This window comes from Nanorana parkeri, unplaced genomic scaffold (genome assembly GCF_000935625.1).
Source record: "Nanorana parkeri isolate BGI_ZX_2015 unplaced genomic scaffold, ASM93562v1 scaffold218, whole genome shotgun sequence".
In the NCBI taxonomy this organism is placed as follows: Eukaryota; Metazoa; Chordata; class Amphibia; order Anura; family Dicroglossidae; genus Nanorana; species Nanorana parkeri.
Genome location: NW_017306486.1, coordinates 1,235,930 through 1,257,185, shown reverse-complemented (window position 1 = coordinate 1,257,185; position 21,256 = coordinate 1,235,930). Strand labels below are relative to the sequence as shown.

Sequence of the window (21,256 nt, the reverse complement as noted above, 5' to 3'; positions counted from 1 at the left end):
TACCATGGATTACAGTAAGGCACACATTACAGTATTGGTTTATGTTAAAAAAATCTGAGGGTTTCATGTCACTTTAAGCACAAGGTAATTAGCTAAGAGACAACAAGAATATCATATGCACCAACAGATCTTTCATCTGTCTGTTCTTCTGAGCAAATCCATATACATAAAACATCTGTTCATCAGTCAAAAGATTAGTTTTGTTGGGAGCCCTCTTTCTAGTGACCAGAAAGCACCCTATCTCACAGAGATCTTCTAAACATAAGCGGGACCTTTGCCTTACTGCTGGTTACAGGGTTGGGGACACAAATTTGAATTCCAGATCCAATTTTCCTTAGAGATTACATTAAAGCAGATAAACAGATCTACATACAATATACCATATCCTTTCTCTTCTTTCTTCTTCAAAGCAGGAACGTCCCAGGGGCATAACAGGGGTGGACAAATTAATATAGAAATTAGAGAGACAGTCTGTCCAATTCAGGAGCCAGCAGGATTGTTTTGTTCTTTTGGGAGCCAGCTCCATTAACTAGAGAAAACCTCTAAAGTTAGGTGCCAGTTGTAATTTTCAGGAGCATTGGCTACCTTGCGCCTGGGATTTTTCCAGCCCTGGCGTAATTCTGTCCTGGACTTCAATCCCTAGTAAGCAATGCGATTCCTCTTACTGTTCAAGACGGAACTCCGAGGGAGAGTTACAATTGACAATCACAATATAAAAAAGGTGCATATGGGCATGGCCAGCCTTTTTCTTCAGGGTGACAACCCTGTACTGCTGTGAGAAGAAATCATCACACAATGCTTAAGGACGGCGGCAGATATCGGTGACAACACAGCTAAGAACTCCAAAGACAGCATACAACCTTGTCACCCTAAAACCAGAATTGCAGTTTAACTGGTAGGACCTACAAGTATGTTTACTAGTAAAGACATTAACAAAATAGAAACCACTAACTCAAAGGTGCAGTGCTTTCTAGTTTGATTGCTTGATTTTCTATGTTGGCTTTGCTATTTGGCTGCAAGGTAATCCTAGGGTTCACCATCAGGCATAACTGCACCTCAGTAGGAACTGTGGGTATCACAAATTTATAATCAAGTAAGAAATGTTTATTTTATAACCATTGTGACATAAGGAGAGGGGACATCATTGAGGGGCGGTATGTTTCCCCTCGCTTTCTATCCTATGTGCATGAATAGCGGAACCCTGACCAGGGTTTCGCTTTGACTTTGGGTCCGGATAGTCCAGCTCGGGCTTTGGGTCTCACCTGGATAGTTGATTGCTTGATGAATGCTTGTCCAGGTGAGATAAAAGGGGAAGGCTGAGACATGGTTTTGCTCTGGCCTGGGACTCAGACAGCCTTCTGAGAGAGCTACATGTTGGATCTGTTCAGAGAGAAAAAGAACTTTGCTGCCTGGACTGTTTTTCCCAGGGAAGGTGATCCCCCATTCAAGCTATACCCCCACACCATCTAATTAAAAAGTGTTTATACACATAAGACATTACTGAAACTGACACGTGGATGAGCAGAGATGACTGATTGAAGGATTTTTCCTGGTTATTGAAGGTAAAAAACGCACTGCTTGTATAATGTGGCAAAGGCGTAGGAGGGGTGAAATGAATTGGCATACACTAGTGATAAAGGAGGAATAACGTTGAATAAGAAATATATTTCTAATTTAAAGGAGAACTATGAGGTGAGTGCTTTTCACTCACCTCATAGTTCTAGCCGACCTGTGACAATGAGACTGTCACAGGTCGGCTCAGTAGATCGGGAGGTGAGCGAACACATTTTTTTAAGTTTAACATGGGCTTTCAGGCACTTGCATGCGTTTTTGATGCGTTCCAGACCAGATCCAGAGCAGGTAAAATAGGGCTTGCCGCAGTTTTTTCATCCGGTCTGGATCTGGTCTGGATCCGCACGCTGCGATGTGAACTGGAGGTCAAAATACCATAGGAATACATTGGACGCAGTTTTGATCCAGTCTGCACCTGCTCTGGTCCGGATCTGCTCCGTGCTTGGTGTGAACAAGGCCTAAAGGGTAACAGCTATTCGATAAACTGGGTATCCTGATCCATATCACCCATCATGGTTGGGTTAGGGCTGCATTTAATGATCCCCTGCAGGCCAAATGGGGATGTTGTATCCGTCTTTGGAGGTGTTGTGATTAGGGATGCACGCATATATATCGACTGCTAAATGCCGAAAGTGCCATTTTTGTGCCGATACATCGGAGCATCCCTGCTTTCTTTCCTTCTCGCTGGGCCCTGACCCAGCGACGAGGAGAGAAAGTGCGACAGCCGGCCGAGCGCTGCGACCGGCCGGCGTCTCTCCTCCCACACCGCTCAGCCTCCTATCACAGTCCGGCAAAGCGGTGTGGGGGCGGAGACAGCCAGCGCTGTCACAGAAGGCTGAGCTCTCCTCCCTGCTACGCTCACTCAGCCTCCTGTGACAGCATGTCAGGAAGGAGAGCGGTACAAACACTCAGCGATCACTGAGTGTTTGTAAATAATTGAGGACATAGCATGTTGACTATATCCTCAATTATAAATGAATGGGAAGTGATCTACATCACCTCCTGTTCATTGATAATTGTGGTTATAGTAAACACACTGTCCTCATGTTATCAATGAACAGGAACACTCAGTATAGAGGATTCCTGTTCATTGATAACTAGGGCTGCAGAAAAAGAGATTGAGGACTCAAAGTTCTCAATCTCTTTTTCCATTTTAAAAGGGAAATATCAGGGGTCTGTTTAGACCCCTAATATTTCCCCGAAGCCCCTAAAAGAAAAATATTTAATAAAAAAATATAAAAAAAATGTAAAAGTTTATTAAAAAAAATATTAACAATTTTTGAAAAATATAAAAAACATTTTCGGTTTCGGGCCTGACTTTTTTTTTATTTTGGTTTCGTTTCGGTTTTGAGATTTCCATTTCGGTGCACCTCTAGTTGTGATCTGTACTATTGTTACACACAATTCATCCTTTGCTGTATACGACCTTGATGAGGCAGTGTGGCCTCCACATATTCTGTAGAAGACATGCAACTAAAACCTCTGTTTTTAACCTTCGTAGTTAGACAGTGTTTTTTATGCAGGCTGGCTGGTGAGTGTGCTAGGAAACTTTTTGCTGTTGTATGGTACAATTGTTGTGATTTTATGATGTAATGTTTTATAATTGTTAATTATATTAATATAGATTCAATCCATTATCTGAAAAAAGACTACAAGAGATTCCATTCCTGTATTGTCTGCAGAAAAAGACAGCGATCTACAAAACACATCACTAAAAGCATGTACCATAAACCTATTGTGCCATATTGTACTCCTGTCAATTGAACACATAAAATACCTGTGTTATTGATTAGGAGACTTGCACAGTGTAGGGATTCATGCGGTCACGATGGTAAAAATATGAAACATATGTAACCGATAATGGGAAAAAAAAAAGTTAGTATTGTTTATACCTCTTTGTAATTGGTTTTAATAATATTGTTGTAAAATAGAAAAGTGACAAAATTGTATTTTACCACACTGTAGCTGACACCATTAAAAAAAAAAAAAAAAAAAAAGAATTCCTTTTTGAAAATGTGCATCTCATAATTAAAAAAAAGTGTGTAATTTGGTAAAAGAAACATGAAGCTTATTAAGTGCTACAAAACTCTACAGGCCTGGCAATGAGCCATGAACATAGCAAAGATTTTACAGCCAAGGGCAGCCTGTCACTGGAATACAGGTCATCAGAGTATTACAATGAATTAGCGTCTGTTAGAATTCTAACATTCTTGTGGCAGCCAACAATGTGTGGGAAAGTCACACACACACACAAGTAATCATTTCAGCAATGAAATTCAGCTACTAAAGAAATGGACATGCACGCAACTGCCAAAAAACAGTCTGCATGTCACTCAAACGTTCCAGATGTTATCTTGCATGCCGTGGGTAGCTTTAGACTTTTGACCAGACTTTCTCAACCTTTTTTACATGTCTCAGGGAACACCTGCTTTAAAAAAACCTATCTACAATTCTCAATATTCGCCTAACTGTTTCAGAGGTTGCCCTGATCCAGGTACGTTTATACACACATGGTGGCAATGTCCTTTAGTCTCGGGTTTGTGGGATGTGGTCTTCGCTTTCATGGACTCTTTGGTCTCCGTGACGCTGTCTAAAGATCCGTTTTTTGACCTACTTAACTGTAAACCAGAAGATCTCCCCAATAAAGCTTTTAGAATTTCCCTCCACATCCTCTCTTCTGCTAAGATTGCAATTAACTGGCTCACGAAGTCTCTTAATATTTTGCATGTGATTACACACATTCATTGGATCATGGCCCAAGAAAAGCGCACGGCACAATTAGAAAACTCCATGCACAAATTCAAAGCTATCTGGTCCCCGTGGATCGATACATTCTTTAATTCAACTGTCTCCCGGCGACTTTGTCTCATTTGAAGCCCTCCTCAGGGCCCTATCGTCGAATCCCTCCACCAACTGATACGGTCTTGAACCTTCTTCTCCCTCTCTCTTCTCCTTTCTTTTTCCCCCTTATGTCAGACTTTGTCCTCCTATGTCTCCCCATGTCTTGTGTCTTATGTTGTTGCTAATATTGCCATTTGGAATCGCAAAGTTCCTGATTTCTCTAACTGCTATGGTGCTGGATGAAGCGGAGTCACATCTCATCCATTAAGCATCACTCAATATAAAGGTACTAATGTGTTACGACAAAAACCCTAAGTGCTGGGGTACTTCAAGATTATAATATTGCCAATACCTATTTAGCTTGTATATTATGGCTGCAGAATCCTACATGGTGAACTCGTCCTAAGGGCCAAGGTTATATACCTCTATTACTGCGATATGTTCCATGCACCACGCGTTGAATGTGCTTGACATGATTGCCACAGGTATCTGTTTATACTGCCACATGTATGTGATTGTTTTCTTTGTTAAACTCAATAAATATTCATTTGAGGAAAAAAAAAAAAACATCTACAGTTCGCAGTACCCTTTAAATTTTCATAGCAATTTAAATAAAGAAATAAATACGATGTATCTAGCATGTTTGACACAGATCATTGTTTCACACTTTCCTGCACTATACAACATTTTCACTAATTATCTTAAATAAAAAGAGAAATAAATGCATACAGTTAAAATTTTAGTGTTCCCAAAATGTAGTGGTCACTGAAGTCATGCCCTTTGGCACTGGTGGTAGGTGTAGGCAAGATATAACGTCGCTATTGGTCAAATCGAAAGGAACCTCTAGCAACCTTAGGAGAAACCCTAGGGTTCCATAAAACCCTAGTTGAGAAAGGCTGCTTTATATTTTCATTGGATCATAGACAAGCTATTGCTTAAATATTCCAAGACATCCTTTTCTTCCCAATAAATAAATAAACCCTGGAAAGAGTGTCTACAGGAAATCATGAATACTGAATAGATCAGTCCTGCTGAAATTCCTTGTGCATTAAAATGATTATCTCTAGTCTACAAATACTTAAAGAGAAGACTTTCTTGTAGACAAAACTAGCAGTGCAACCAAAGCCATGACGTGTCCATTTCAGAAAGAATCTCTTCATTGTTCTGCATATTGGTAAAATTTACTTTCAAGTGTGATTATTGTACAACTGAAGATGACAAGTTTTAATCTATCAAATCTATCTTTCTCCTCTGTGCTATGTGGATGTCCAAGCCTGCTTTTTGAGAATCCAGATTTTCCAGACTTGACAGTAAGTTGGTAATGCCCAATCTCCTAAAAGCCCTGCTGCCCAATGTTTATATGAAGCCGCTTCATCTGATTTTTATGGGGGCACTCGTAATGGGAAATGTTTGATTGTTTTATTTAAATTTTATAGCGCATGTAGAAATGATAGGTGGACTTCACTTTCATCATTTTGGTGGGTGACCTACAGCATGTATAGAACATGAACAGAATGCACTAAGTGCTTCAGTTGTCTCATTTCTGCATTTCTCCCAGTGTACTGCAAATGTTAAAGCTGAACTCCAAGCAGATATCAAAAAAGTGAAAAATAAAAAATCGAAATGACTTAACAAACAACATGCGCCTGGTAACTAACATAACTGACACAAAGCCAGAAAAAAATGTGTAATGGCTATAAGGAACAGTGCTAGTCCCTCAACAGGGCATCTTCAAGAGTCTTATCGAATGACCCAGTGATAGTACCTACCAGAGTCCACCCAAAACAACAAAAAGCATTTCGATTAATTTTACCAACAGTTGCTGATCCAACTAACAGCTGTTGACATTCCTGGTCATGATCATCATGAGATATTTATTACTAAACTTCTATAAGAACACTAAATAATATGTTTTACATGCTAACATATAACTCTCAAAATAAAAAAATAAAAAGTTACATTCGGAGATATGCAAATGCTATTTCTTTGAACACAAGGAAGCCTTATATAACAATATCTCTTCCAAAGAAAAACTTCTGTTCTGTGGAAACTTGTCATTTCATTATCAGTAATGTTAGGTGCAGGGGTGATGACAACAACCACATGGATAACTAGACCATAGGAATTTGGTGTTCAGGCTGACATCACTGTAAAACATGATGCGTCTACTGGCTCACAGGATGTGGCTAAGGACATACATACACACATACACAAAACACACATATTTATTTACCTAACTCCAACAAATTATTATTAAGCTAAACTCCAACAAAGAGGAAAATAATTCTATTACAAAATGTGCTTCCGTACTGTTTTTAAAGTTTGTTGTTTCAACAAGGAGAGGGAGAGAGATTTTTTTTTTAATACAACCAATCAATTAATTGAAAAAATAAATCGGGCAACGAATCCATTATGAAAATAATCGTTAGCGGGAGCCCTAGTTTCAACATGTCCCTCCCTATCGAAAATTGTCTCCTATACCATGTAGTTTACTAAAGAGATTGTTGACCTGCTAACATCATGCTCCCTTCAATGGGCAAGTACGATCTCTACAGCACTCAGTCCTGACCCTCCCACACCCATTGATTGGCCTAACTTCAGTGCATTTCCCATTGATCAATGGTAACCAAGTTGGATGTGATGTGTGGCGCCTGCAGTGTTCTGCCCCATGGGACCAATACACAGTGCAATATACAAAAGGAGAGGTGACATAGGAGAAAAAAAAAAAAATCTGAAAATCCTTCATTATTAAAACAAATTTATGCATTAATCTTAAACAATTATCAGTGTTTTTACTGTGCATGTGAAAAGGGAGCTAGGCGTGAAGTGGTCCCGGAATTAACCACTTTCGGGCCGGCCAGTAGTAAAAAAACGGCCGGCCCGGAGCTCTCTAGATTACCCTGACTTTTATATTTTACCAAAAAACTGGATAATAATAAGTGTTTCCTTAGGGAATGTAAATAATATGTAACATAATGTTAAAAAAACTTTTTTTTTTCAAAATTTTCTTTAATTTTTCCTAATTATAGTAAAAAATAAAAACCCCAGTGGTGATTAAATACCACCAAAATAAAGCTCTATCTGTCCCCAAAAAATGGTATAAAATTCATTTCAGTACAGCGTTGCATGACGGAATAAACGTCAGTCAAAGTATCGCAGCGCTGAATACTGAAAAATGGCCTGGCCAGGAAGGGGGTCTAAACACCTGGTCTTGAAGTGGTTAAGCTTTAAGCTGTTCTGTTTAGAAATGACAAAAGAGACTGAAGACTGGACTCCAGGCAGATACAAAATGCAGTTGTGTATGCTTTTAAAAATAATTAAAATGGGTACCTATCGTGTGGAGTTGATATGTTCTTCCCACCCTGCAGATGTGCTGCTATTCTCTAATGATGCAAAAACCTATTAGTATTCTGCCATAGACAGTTCCAAGCAGAGTTGAGAAAGAAGGGAGGGCATCTACCTAGCATCTTAACCCAATACAATTTGAAAAGTGCTATAGAAATCCCAATACAGCTGGGTAGTCAGTTAGGCTCCCTTCACATAGGAGCAGTTGTCTAAACATAAAAAACAATGCGCATTGTTCAGACTTTTGCAGCGGTAAACCAGGACCGTCTCCTAACGTTGATTCAGCTGCAGGATCCACCAGTGCAGAGCTTGCACACAGAGTGAGGTGAAGACCTTTGGAGGATGGCCTGGTGTCAAGAAGGGCAACAAATAAGTCACTTTTCTCCAGGAGGGACAGACTGATATTCTGCAAAAGGTACAGGGATTGGACTGCTGAGGACTAGGGTAAAGTAATTTTCTCTGATGAATCCCCTTTCCAATTGTTTGGGGCATCTGGAAAATACCTTGTCCGGAGAAGAAAAGGTGAGCACTAACATCAGTCCGGTGTCAAGAAGGGCAGCAAAGAAAACATGAGGGACAGACTGATATTCTGCAAAAGGTACAGCGATTGGACTGCGGTGGACTGGGTAAAGTCATTTTCTCTGATGAATCCCCTTTCCGATTGTGTGGGACATCTGGAAAATACCTTATCCAGAGAAAAAAAGGTGAGCGCTACCATCAGCCCTGTGTCATGCCAACAGTAAAGCATCTTAAGTTAATTCATGTGTGGGGCTGCTTCTCAGCCAAGGGAGTGGGCTCACTCACAATTTTGCCTAAGAACACAGTCATGCAAAAAGAATGGTACAAAAACATCCCCCAAGAGCAACTTCTCCCAACCATTCAAGAACAGTTTGGTGATGAACAATGCCTTTTCCAGCATGATGAAGCACCTTGCCATAAGGCAAAAGTGATAAGTGGATTGGGAAACATCAAAATTTTGGGTCCATGGCCAGGAAACTTCCCAAACCTTAATCCCATTGAGAACTTGTGGTCAATCCTCATGAGGCAGGTGAACAAAAAAACCCCCACAAATTCTGACTCTTTGCATAAACTTATTGTGATGGTCAATAAAAGCCTTTGACACTAATAAAATGCTTGTAGTTATACTTCAGTATACCATAGTAACATCTGAAAAAAGATCTTAAAACACTGAAGCAGCAGACTTTGTGAAAATTAATATTTGTGTAATTCTCAAAACTTTAGGCCATGGTCTCTACTGTTACTCTCCTCTGCTGACAATTTATCGATCCGCTGCCTCAAGCACCCCTTCGTACCATGCCCTAGAACCCCAGCTTCTCTCCCCACTGCTCCTGCATGATCCTGTGTAGCCTTTGTCCCCAGTTTTCACATTGTACTGCCCCTATTGTCCACTACAATGCACTCCCTTTAATCTCCACCTACCTGCCTAAAGCATTCCTCTTGAAGTGTGCCTCTCTTCCTTCATTGTATTTAATGTAAGTGTGCCTCTCCACCATCAGGAACATCTAAACTGTACTTTGTTTCCCCAGCAGAAAACTACCATTGCCAGGAGGACCATGAAGCAACAAGCCAACGCTGGGTGTGTGAAAGCAACTGTCTGCATACAGGTCTGACACTCTCCCACATGGTCACCACTACAGCACTGCAATTAGCAAAGCTCCCGCTCCCTGATGACAAGACGGATTAGACCTGCACAGATTCTGCTCCCTGTGCCAACTCCCTGTCAGCAATGGGAGTGTTCTGCTGGGGCTGATTACAACACTAAAAACAAACAGTAAGGCAATTAGCACTTTCCTTTTCAATCCAACCCAATTTAATTTCTATGATTGATGGGGAAACCACGATTGGGCTTTAATCTGTTAGTATGCAGTATTTCTGAGTTTTCCCAAGCAGAACTGCAAGAAATGCTAATTCAGCATCCAGACGGCACCCTCACACCATATACTGTACAGTGACATTATGTGCACTGGCTCAATGCTGGGACACATAGAAAACAATCCTTTTCTATGTGCCCCATTACCACCAAAATGCTACAGCGAGGTGGGCTCCAGTGTGGCCACACCGCACCACAACACACCTCACCTCCAATCTGTCGCAATGCATTCAAGTGAGTGAAATGACATGTGTGACATTTCAATAACGTTGAAGCCCCTCACTGCATCTAGGAACACCAGCCTCCATGCTAATACAACCCATTTTAGTGTGTGGGTTGGTGTCAACAAGCCTCAAATCTGAACTCTGGACAGATATAAAAGACATACATTAATGCAGCTCTGTAATCAGTATTACACCAATAAATGCATTTTTTAAATACAAGTAGTTCAAGTACCTCTATTTGACATGGTATCAATATCTTACAGTCCCTGTAAAAGGGCTGGCTGGCATCTGTGATAGGAAGAAGCAGTATAAAGGGGCAATTAGTTCATATGCTGTCAAGTAGCTGGCTGATAGGAGCAGAGAACAGAGTGATGGAGAGATGAGCTCATCACAGTGCTGCTTCTCCTTGCACTGTCCAGTCATGGAGTGAGGAAGGTTCATGACAACCTAGTTTCAAATGAAGAGGGTAGACTGATGCTGTGAATCAGAGGACATCTATAAGCACACAAAAGCACTGTGGAGAAACCTCTGGATTCAAGCTGAATACTGCAGCAAAAGCTGGCTTTGTTATTTTACCTTTTAATAGGCTATTCATTTGTATCATGTTATTTTTGGCTGGAGTTCCGTTTTAAAGCCATGCTTTGGGCAAAATATGATCTCCTTCCATTCCACCTTCTCTAAAGGGGAATGGAAGGAGGGTTAATTTTATCCCAGAGATGGGCTTTAAAACGTAGGTGCATTTATTTTAAAACACAAAAGGTGTGAAATGGCAGGAGGAAGGTTTACAGGTTTGCATGCCACGAAAATATGTACAAAATATACGAGGGCTCACCTACACCACATCATCTGAGCTGAGATGATCTACACGGATCAATGCAGGCTTAATACTAAGTAACATAGAAAACAACTTCTTACTGTGTGCCCTGTTCCCATCTTATCGCTGCGTTAAGATGGGTTGCAGTTTTTTTTTGCACCATCCCCAAACTAATGTTAACGCTTGATACCGCACCGGAGCTCCGCTGCAAGGCACAGAGGTGAAAAACAATTTCATGTTACGACATTTTAATAGAGTTAAAAAAAAAAAAAAAGTAAAAAAAAGTAAACAGTGCCTTGCATTATGACCATTGAGCGATCCCACCACACTCCTAACCGAGATAATGAGAATGGTCACCAGCACTCCAAATGTTTCTTCAGAACCAAATACTTTTATTAGGTGTAACAGGTCATACCACCAGGTCAAACAATGTTTTGGAACTCTTCATCAGGCAAACAAAGAGCTAAAAGTACAGATGTAGTGTTCACAATATATACATCAGTGCATAAACCCAACAACCAAATCAACAGATGCCAGACTGTCCCCCTGACGTCATTGTGCCATCACATTCCTGCCAGTTGTGTGGCCAGATGTAATTCTACAAGTACAGTCGTGGCCAAAAGTTTTGAGAATGACACAAATATTAATTTCCACAAAGTGTGCTGTTTCAGTTTTATGATTGCCATTTGCATGTACTCCAGAATGTTATGAAGAGTGATCAGATCAACTGCATTTAATTGCAAAGTCCCTCTTTGCCATGGAAATGAACTTAATCCTCCAAAAAACATTTCCACTGCATTTCAGCCCTGCCACAAAAGGACCAGCTGACATATCAGCGATTCTCTCGTTAACACAGGTGCCAGTATATTCCCCATAGTTCTCTTTAGGGTTACGGGAGGACATATACTAACCTCCTCCCGTAACCCAAAGCCCAGTATATCGCGATATGCTGAGAGCGCCGCAGCCAGGACGGGTCCCGACAATACTGTTGAGATCCACCCAGCTGCGTGAGTGACAGCTGGCCCTGCCTATCTAGAAGCAGATCCAGCTATGCCCGCCCCCTCCCCCGTTCGTTCCTCCACGCAGCGCTGGAGGATCAGAGAGGGGAGGGGGAATCCCTGCAGGGAGCCGTGACTGACAAGAGGTAATCATTATATAAAGAATGCATTGCCTCATGCGTACCAAAAACATATGTAAGGTACCAATGTGTGTATGCAATTTCATAGTATGCATTACCCAAATCATGCTAAAAAAAGAAATGAAGGAACGAATGAAGGCAATAAGTTCTTATAAATGTTAACGAGTCAAAAAAGCATAATACCACTAAAAGGATGCTCAGTGTACTATAGGTAAAAAACAGGCGATATTAGGTAGCTGTGGGGGGGATGGAAGACGGGCAGTCGGGTAAACATATGTAAGTCGGGTAACATATGTAAGGGCAGATAAAACTATTTACACGCCCAAGCTGTGAAGAGTGAACCATGGGTACGAAGGTTTAGAGTCCATCCTTATCTACCAGAAAGAAAGCAAGACAGTGACAGATTGTAAACTGGTTTGTGCAGGGTCCTCCTCACCTACTGTTTCTGTATGTCAATGATGCTTGTCAGTGTTCCTTTCTTGTCTTGTCTAAATGATTGTACAGAGCTGCAGAATATGTTGGCACTATATAAATAAATGATTGCAATTGTACAGATTACTGTTAAGACCTCTCGGTATGACAGTGTCAAGCGTATATATCCAGTATGCTTCTCTACATAACACTTGTTGTTTTTCTCTGTTACCTCCCCTAGGGGGTGCCTGCACGTGGTCAATGACCATTCCTCTCAGCTCATGTACCCGAGGTCTGTGTTCTACAAAATGAACAACAAACGGCTTAGTCTTGTCAATCTCCTCTCCTTTAGCACTTTTGGCTAATGTTGCTATGTCTCTTGAAGGGACCTATATAGTCTTTCCAACATATACAAGGGTATAGGCACATTTGAGCATATACACGCAAAACTTGGTATTGCAATTAAAGTTTACCTGATCTTATATCTGTAGCCATGTTGCATTATGACAACACAAAGTACTGCCCCAACCCACATTTGTTTTAGATCCCTTTCATACAGGCATTCCGATCAGGTCCCTTTGTCAGTTATTCAGGTGGATCTGATTGGAAGCCCAATGTTAAAAGGTGGCCATACACTGTACAACCCTCGCAAGACTTTTGTCTTGCAATGGTTGTAAAGTAATTTAAAAAACGTACGATCTGCCTATCTTGGACAGGCAGATCGTACTTGCGATCATCGCAAGCCCGCCCAGCGGGGCGGGCTTCCGATGACTGCAATGCAGAACGGGCAGTGTGCGCGTGCGCACACCGGCCTGTTCGGCAGTTGTCGACGGAAGACGTGCGATCGTACAGTAGAAGCGGTCGCACGCCTTCCATTCTCGTACAGTGTATGGGCACCTTAAGTCTATCGCCAGCCAGATATAATTGAGCATGTGTCTGTTTACATTCGCTTACCCCCAACTCTGTCCAGGTTCGGAAAACCAAATGGAACAGAGTTCCGCTTTGGCAGGACTGATTGTGACGCAATGGGGGCTCTTAGGAATCTGTTGTTTGTTATTCAGTATTTACTCTTCTACATTGTAAATATATCCACAATATTTTAACTTCTTTATAAACATTAAGTAGATTTCAAAGTCACTGCTGTAGCTACCACATTAATGTCAACTTTTACCTAGCTGGAGTAGTCAGACAGAATACACTCAGAAACAGGAGTCAGATTTAAAGTGCATCTAAAACACGAGAACAAAAATTTTATATATTGAAGAATAACCACTTTTAACGCATATGCGGCAGCACAACAAGTGAGTCTCAACACTGTCACATACACTAAGTGGCCAGATTATTATGACCACATGACGTTTGTAGGCAAATTAGCTATAATTTTGCGCTGAAGTTGCTAGAGGGCCAGACCATTATACAGTAAATAGGGAAGCAGGTTGTTTACCATGACAGTCGGTGATTTTTTCTGAAGATATGGGTAAACAACGCGATTTAACAGCCTTTGAACGTGGGATGATTGTTGGCGCTCTGAGCCATGGAGCGAGTATCAGCAAAAGTATCAGCAAAAGCTGTTGTTAAAGTGTTTAAAGACTGGACTGTCAGCCGAAAATCTGGGTCTGAACGTGCGAATTGTGGCCGTCAGCGACTAGTCAATGTTAGGGCAGAACGGAGAGTGGCAAGACTGGTACAAGACAACAGAAGGGCCACAATGCAGTGTCAGATTCCTCGCATCACCTTTCAACATCTCGTGGAGTCACGAGGCGGCCCAACGAGGTCATCTCGTGGCCCGACGAAGTACTGATGGGGTGGTCATAATAATCTAGCCACTCAGTGCATATGCGCCCATAGGCCTCTGCTGTAAAAATACACTTGTGGGGAAACCTACAGGGTTATTCCTAAAAGGGTGAAGAGTTTGGAGAAGGCCGGAGAAGTGAACAATCTAGGACAACATAGCTAAACCGGAAAGTGAGCTGAATTGGAGAATGTTTCCAAATCAGCGATGTTGTCCTAGATTGTTCACTTCTCTCCCTTCTCCAAACTCTTCACCCTTTTGTGAATAACCCCGCTAGAAAAACATGCGTCAACACGCAAAACATACATGCCATAAAGTACATATCTTTTTTCAGGCAGAATTGTGCATTCTTGGCCACATAAAACACACATTTTTTTGCATAAGTTTTCAATCACACTGCCACATGTAAGAGAGCATGGTCACAGGTATGCATGTTTTAGGCACATCTGGCATGTTGAAATGAACAGGCTGCCCATTGTGTAATAATCACTCCATACACGTGAATGCACTTTTAAAAAAATAAAAATACAACGAGACCCACCAAAACACCGGAAGGGGAATTTATCAAACTGGAGAAGACAGAACAACCAATCAGGTTCCTTTTTTTAAAAACTTAACTGAACAAACTGAAGGGAGAAGCTGATTGGTTATTGGGGAATTTATTAAAACTGGAGAAAACAGATTCTGGAGAAGGTTCTCCATTTTCAATTTCAAAGCTTAAAGGGTTAGTTATTAAACCCTTCGGTGTTTTTGCATACATCTACTGCTAGTAAGCAGTAGATATATGCAAAAAGTGTTAAAAAAAAAAACAGCTTTACAAAGCGGTTTAAAAACTTACATGTGTCTTCCCCACGCGCTCCCGTCTGAAAATGTGAAAGTTCTCGGAAGGCCGCAAAGCATCTTGGGGCGGGCGCATGCACAGTTCACATTTTCGGCCGGGAGACGAGGAGAGACACAGTTTTAATAACCCACCCCCCCATTGGTCTTGCATTTTTGCACACTACAACAATACATGTGCCTTGGTGGGCACGCGCATTCCCCTTGCGTTCAGGTGTGGACAACCATCTTCTCCTAGTAAGTAGTATTCCATTGGCTAAAACAAAAACTCTTAAGTCTAACAATGCAAAAAAAATAAAATAATAATTGCTAAAAAAGCCGACTCTCAGCTGTGAAAGGGGCTCATACATTCTCTACTATAAACATAATACAGATTTGTCTTCTAAAATATACAAACCATACACATGATGAATGTACACCCCAATAGGAATAAATGACCTCCAGTCCAGGGTGATGTTTATGGGCTGGTCCCCAGTACACACTGCAGCCCTCTACCTAGCCTTCTATGGACCATATAACCTGACTCTGCTGACTGCAGTGTTCTCCTATGAAGGCAAAACGATCATCAGCTTGTCATACTTACATAAGTGCTGATTTCTAGAAGACGTCTAATCCCAGAACTGCATATCACAGATGCGACTGGCTGATCACCTTCCACTCCCCTCTATACTATGCCAGGAGCTGCTTAGTGCTTAACCAGGGCTGGCACCGTCCCTGTACATTTAATAGAGCGTATTCAGGGGGCGTGGTCACACGACACACAGAGGGTCACATGATCCGGAAGTTCATTCCACAGAGTTACATGAGACATGTGTACATTGCGTGTGTAGTGGAGTTCAGCGAGTCAGTGTGATAGTGCAGACAGACAGTCATACCTGATAAGAGCAGGACAACACAAGTCTACAGTCTGATAATAATACGGACATGAGGCGGCATCTTGAAACAAAGTATTTTAAACTAAAACTCCCAGCAAACATAAAAATACACAGATTATATATAGGGGGTGAAATGGATCAAAACTGGAGCAGACAGAATCTGGAGCAATTGCCCATGACAGCCAGTCAGCTTTTCTCTCTTTTTCAAAGCTTCTCTTCTTCAAAGCTTAACTGAACAAATTGAAGATAGAAGCTGATTGGTTATTATGGACTACTGCTCTAGATTCTGTCTGCTCCAGTTTTAATAAATTCCCCCCGTTGTATTTTACCTGCCAAAGGTAATATACCGTATACAGCTTTGCAACACAGCACAGTCCTGTCTTGCGGGCAAGAGACTAGATTTTGATTTGAAGTCAGGGCCGGTGCAAGGATTTTTTCCTACACCGGCGAAGGTGCATTTTTTTTACTTTTTATCATTTTTATTATTATGTTTTACTTATTTTTTCATAATTTCGATTTATTTTCTAATGTTTTTATAAAAAAAAATGTAATTACATTTTTTTTCCACTTAACTTTATTGCTATCACACAGGAGCTAACAAGCCCCTGTGTGAGAGCATATGGAGGTGGCAGGTTCTCTTTCTTGACTCTGTCACCTCCAATACAGGAGTTCCAGCACAACACTGTGCCAGAACTCCTGTGACAGCTGAGAGGAAGGACTGCTGCTCTCCCCTCACTGTCACCTGCGAGGAAGAAGAGAAAGGTAACTGGGGGGATTGCAGACGAGAACTTCCTGGCAGGGGGGAGGGGGGGGCGGGTCTAAATCATCAAAAGGATCCCTGCGCTGCTCGGGTCTTCATACCGGCGCTGATCACACCTCTCTGCGCTCCCTCTCTTCTCTCCTCCTGGCCGCTCTGAAGCTGCAACGACCGGGAGTAGAGAGCAAGGGAGCGCAAAGAGATGTGATCGCTGCCGCGTCCGTCTTAAAGGGGCGACCTCCCACTCGCATCTTTCCGCCCCCCACAGCGGCGCCCTGAGGCAGGTGCTTGACCTGCCTATATGGTAGCGCCGGCCCTGTTTGAAGTGGGCTGATAAGATCATTTGTCACTCTGCTCTCTCCTATCAACATGCTCCTTGCATCACAGCACACCCAATTGGCTCCTAGTGCTGCTTCTCCCTCTCCCAGTCTCAGCTCTGCTGAACAGGGACTGCAAGAGGCTGACAGAAGTCAAATTTAGGTAGTTACACTCGCATTTAACAACAAAAAGTCCAACTCAGGAATGACATAAGAATGACCCTTACGGTGGACAGTCCCGCCGCACTGCAAGGGGTAAATACTTGTTAAGCCTAGGGGTAGAGGAATAAGGTGTAATACTTACCGTATTCCCTGCTGCGACAGGCTCCATCCATCTGCAATGAAGGACCAATAGCCCTGCATTGTACGTAAGGATAGCGAGGGACTGCCCACAGCCAGGAGCACCAGAGAGAAGAGGAGAGCTTCTGAGCAAGGTGGAAGGAAAGGCAACAGAACAACATATCTGTTTAATGTGGATTCCCTGATGTCAGCATTGGAATACATTTGTCTAAGTGTCTTTGTTGTGTGACCTCAAAGCTCTAACGATGTCCTCTTTCTCTGACGTTGTCAACTCTCTGCCAGCCAATATCTTCCTGGGACACCGATGGCCTATGTCACTGTGCTTTCAGGTTCAACAGCTATGGCGGCTATTGGAGAACAGTGCTGGAAATCCTCATCAATTATGCCAAAACATGAAACACGCAGACCAGCTGACACGTCCGCACCAGAGGGCTGCTCTCCAAAAATGACAGCTCCCTGGGCTGGCAGCTGAATGTAAGCAAAGGGGCGGGTTGTTGGTGATGATTGACTACCTACGGCCATATTTAGTCAATGATGCCACCAGCATCCCCGCCCCTTTGTTATCATTCAACTGGCGGCTCTCCCAACTAACAGGTGAATGGGAGGGTCACTGGTTCCTAGGACGCCGTTGGTCACTGACTTTCTGGCAAACAGTGAGGAGCGGGAGGCTGTCACTAGCGGTAGTTATACCACTGATAAATGTAGAACTTTCCCCTGTGCTCTGGTTTGGCTCGATGGGCAGACGAACACTTCATGTAGTTCACCCATTCGCTAAACACCAAAGAGGCAAAATTCGGACCAAACCTGAAGCTCCTCCCTAGTATTTTTTCTTGTGACTGTCACACTTTTACATGGTTGCTTTTCCATATTTTTTTATTGTATTGAATGTAAAGATTAATCAAAAGAGTGAGCAAACAGTAAGGCCATACACTTGTAGATTTCTCTCTTTCCAGCTAAACAAGGCGGATGGAGGAATCTGCAATGCCAGCTGTTATATTCAGGCAGACAGCATCTGATAGGACACAGACGGTCAACGATTTTCCACCCACCGCCTTCCATTTTGAAATCTAATTTCGCTCATTTAGCTACTTAGGCGAAATTTGCTTCAAAACAAAACCCCAATCTCCCTCTACCCTTCCTTTTTTTTCCTTCTTTTTTTAGGGTACTTTAATTTATTCCATGTTCATCATAGTTGTGTTTTTTTCTTTTTTTGTACTGTTGCTTTAACTTTTGTATTGTACTTTTTCCGCTAGTGGTTTTTTCCTTTCTGTAAAATATGGAAACAATACGGAAGCCATGGAGGGGCCGTTTTTTGGCACAAGAACAGGTCAAGAATGATTGAAAGGATCTTCCATAACACTCAGGAGCTATTTAAAGCCTGCTATATCCTTAAAAAAAACACCTTAATGTTGCCTTTCTAATGGACTACATTGCATTTCGCCAAAATGGCAAATTTTTGCCACAATCTCCTTGTTTGTGTAGAACTTTTGGGAAAATGAAAGCTCTCACTTTTGCCCATGGTTAATAACATCCTTCTCTGCAAGTACAAGTAGAGCGTGATACTATACATGCTAATATTTATTACCGTACTCTCAAATTCTTATGTTTTACATTTAGGGTATCCGTCCTTACAAAATAGGCACTTTGGCAGACGCTACTTAAATAGCTGAAATAAGAGTTTCAGGTAGGTCAGAGAACACCTATGATCTATTTTTAGTGTAATACTTAAACAAATGTCATGGGGGTAATTTGAATAGCTAGGACACAGAGCCGTGACTATATTCACGTTTCTCTGAGAGTATCAGGCCAACAGTGTGAACCCAACCACGCCTAGAAAGTGCATAAGGTAAAAACAGTGCTAGAGAGCAGGAAAATAATATATTGATTTCTGTATCCCTGTGCTGCTTTTTAGATCCTCGACCCATGCTTCACACCGGACCCAAACCTCTCTTCACCTTAACATTAAAACTAGAGATGCACCGATACTGATACTAGTACTCGCCCAAATGCTCCGATACTTACCTCTGATACCGGAATTTCTGGTCAGAGGGAGATTTCCTCTGACCGGCAGTGCCGTAGGGGAACATGGAGCCGGCTTCCCGGGCAATCAGCAAGCCGTGTGGCATGTAACGACCCGTCTCACTGATTGGTTGAATAACCGACTCCTCGCTTCCCAGCCAATCAGGATGGAGCCGGCTTCCCGGCCAATCAGTGATGAGTCAGCTGTTCAACCAATCAGCAAGGAGGCGGCTGTTCGGTTGGCTCGATGTTGATTGGCTGGAAAGCTGGCTTCCCAGCCAATCAGGAAGCCGGGCGGCGGGTCATTACTCACCGCCCCCGGCTTTTTGCTTGGCCAGGAAGCCGGTTTCCCGGCCAATCACAATCAAGCCAGCCAAACAATATGCAGCCGGCTTCCTGATTCCCAGGGAAGCTGGGTCCTCGCCAGCTGAAGCATCGGTATCGGTCATCGGTATCAGCGAGTACCGAAAGCAAAGTATTGGTACTCACACTCGATACCGAAAAAACTGTATCGATGCTTCCCTAATTAAAACATATGTCAGGGCAAAATGAAAACATATGCAGTCCATCTCTGCATACATGCACATGTTCTCATGTTTTATCCATTTGAAGACCCTGCAAGTACAGAAAATGTATCTGATGATCGCCAGACATGAACACGAATAATAATAACAACCATTTTTCCAATGTTTTTGTTATTAGTCTCCATGCACATGGCCGTATTAGCACATGAAGATTGACTTTGAGCACATTTATGTTGTTTTAATGGTCATCTCCTCTGCAGAACCTATCTTCACTTGAAGGCAGGAGAGAAGCAGAAGGCATTCATCATGATGCTCTAGCCATACCCCTGATTTGCAAAATCGAAGTGGTGTCAAGCAGTGAGCACCTCCTTCATTCCCTACATGACCAAACTGAGACTGAATGTATCTCCCATTTCCTCTTGATGTAATTTGGAATGGACATGAAGTCATCTAATGATACCTAGTTCCTTGTCTGACACTAGATTATGGACAGTGTCTGTAGCTGGGCAGAAGTTGAACAGGGGCCAAAAAAAATGTTTTTGTTACCGTGTCTACCACTGCTACACATGGACATATTTGGTGAGGAGTATGGGGCAAATTGCACATAATCATACCTGTGGGCCAACAAAAGTTTAAGATTGATGTGCAGGTTGGCCTTCATGCTCATATACATACCTGTATAGCGCTAAAAAATTTTTTATTGAACTGAGTTTTTTAAAAAGACCTTTTGTGATGCATTTGCCTTTTTGTTTATTAATAATTTTTTTAATAAATAAGAATTTGTATCCTAAGCATGAATGAAACATGATGAATGCACCTGATAGAAAAGGAAGGAAAGGCATAATGGAAATGCTTATAGTGGTTAAAACAATAATAATACTTTATTATAGGGCTGTTACTGATTAAAATTTTCGTGTTCGATTAATCGAAAAAAATGTAATCGATTAATTTCGATTAATTATAACGCACATACAGATCCAGCTACATTGGCCTATACACATACAGCACAACAATGAAGTAATAAAATGAACTAGGATCACACTAATCCAGCACGTTATTAATCTCACGTGCCCCACTCAATATAGCCGCCGCTTGAGTGGGGCAACTCAGATTAATAACGTGCTGGATTAGTGTGATCCTAGTTCATTTTATTACTTCATTGCTGTGCTGTATGTGTATAGGCCAATGCCTTGGCTGGCGCTCATGCAGAACAAGTTTCTTGGGCAAACTCATCGACCCAAGTGGCTCCGTCGGCTAACAGAAGGAAAGGGGTAGGATTCCGGTGACGTCACGGACATTGCCGTCACCGGACTTCCTCCCCCTTCCCTTCATTAGCCCGACGGAGCCCTTTGGGGAAGGGGGGAGGAGTACGGTGACATCGATGTCCGTGACATCACCGGATATCCGATGGGACTCCCGGAAGCCGGCGGAGAGGTGAGTGTTTTCATTAGCGATCAAAAGTATTATAATCGATCAAAAAGTTTAACGATTAATCGAGAAATTAATCATTAATTTCCACAGCCCTACTTTATTATGTTTACGGAATACATTTGTTTATTTAGTTGCACCTACTAATTCAAGAGATGTTGTTATCACTAC

General features: G+C 42.1%; 1 protein-coding gene across 1 annotated transcript in view; it reads right to left on the bottom strand.

Annotated features, from left to right (window-relative positions):
* FAM213A (family with sequence similarity 213 member A) overlaps positions 1-15,632 on the bottom strand; it is a 53,993-nt gene extending 38,361 nt beyond the window's left edge. Inside the window, exon 1 of the mRNA XM_018555927.1 lies at positions 15,449-15,632. The gene's annotated coding sequence lies outside the window, so the exon portion shown is untranslated. The remainder of the gene's footprint in view (positions 1-15,448) is intronic.
* Positions 15,633-21,256: the final 5,624 nt, after the last annotated feature.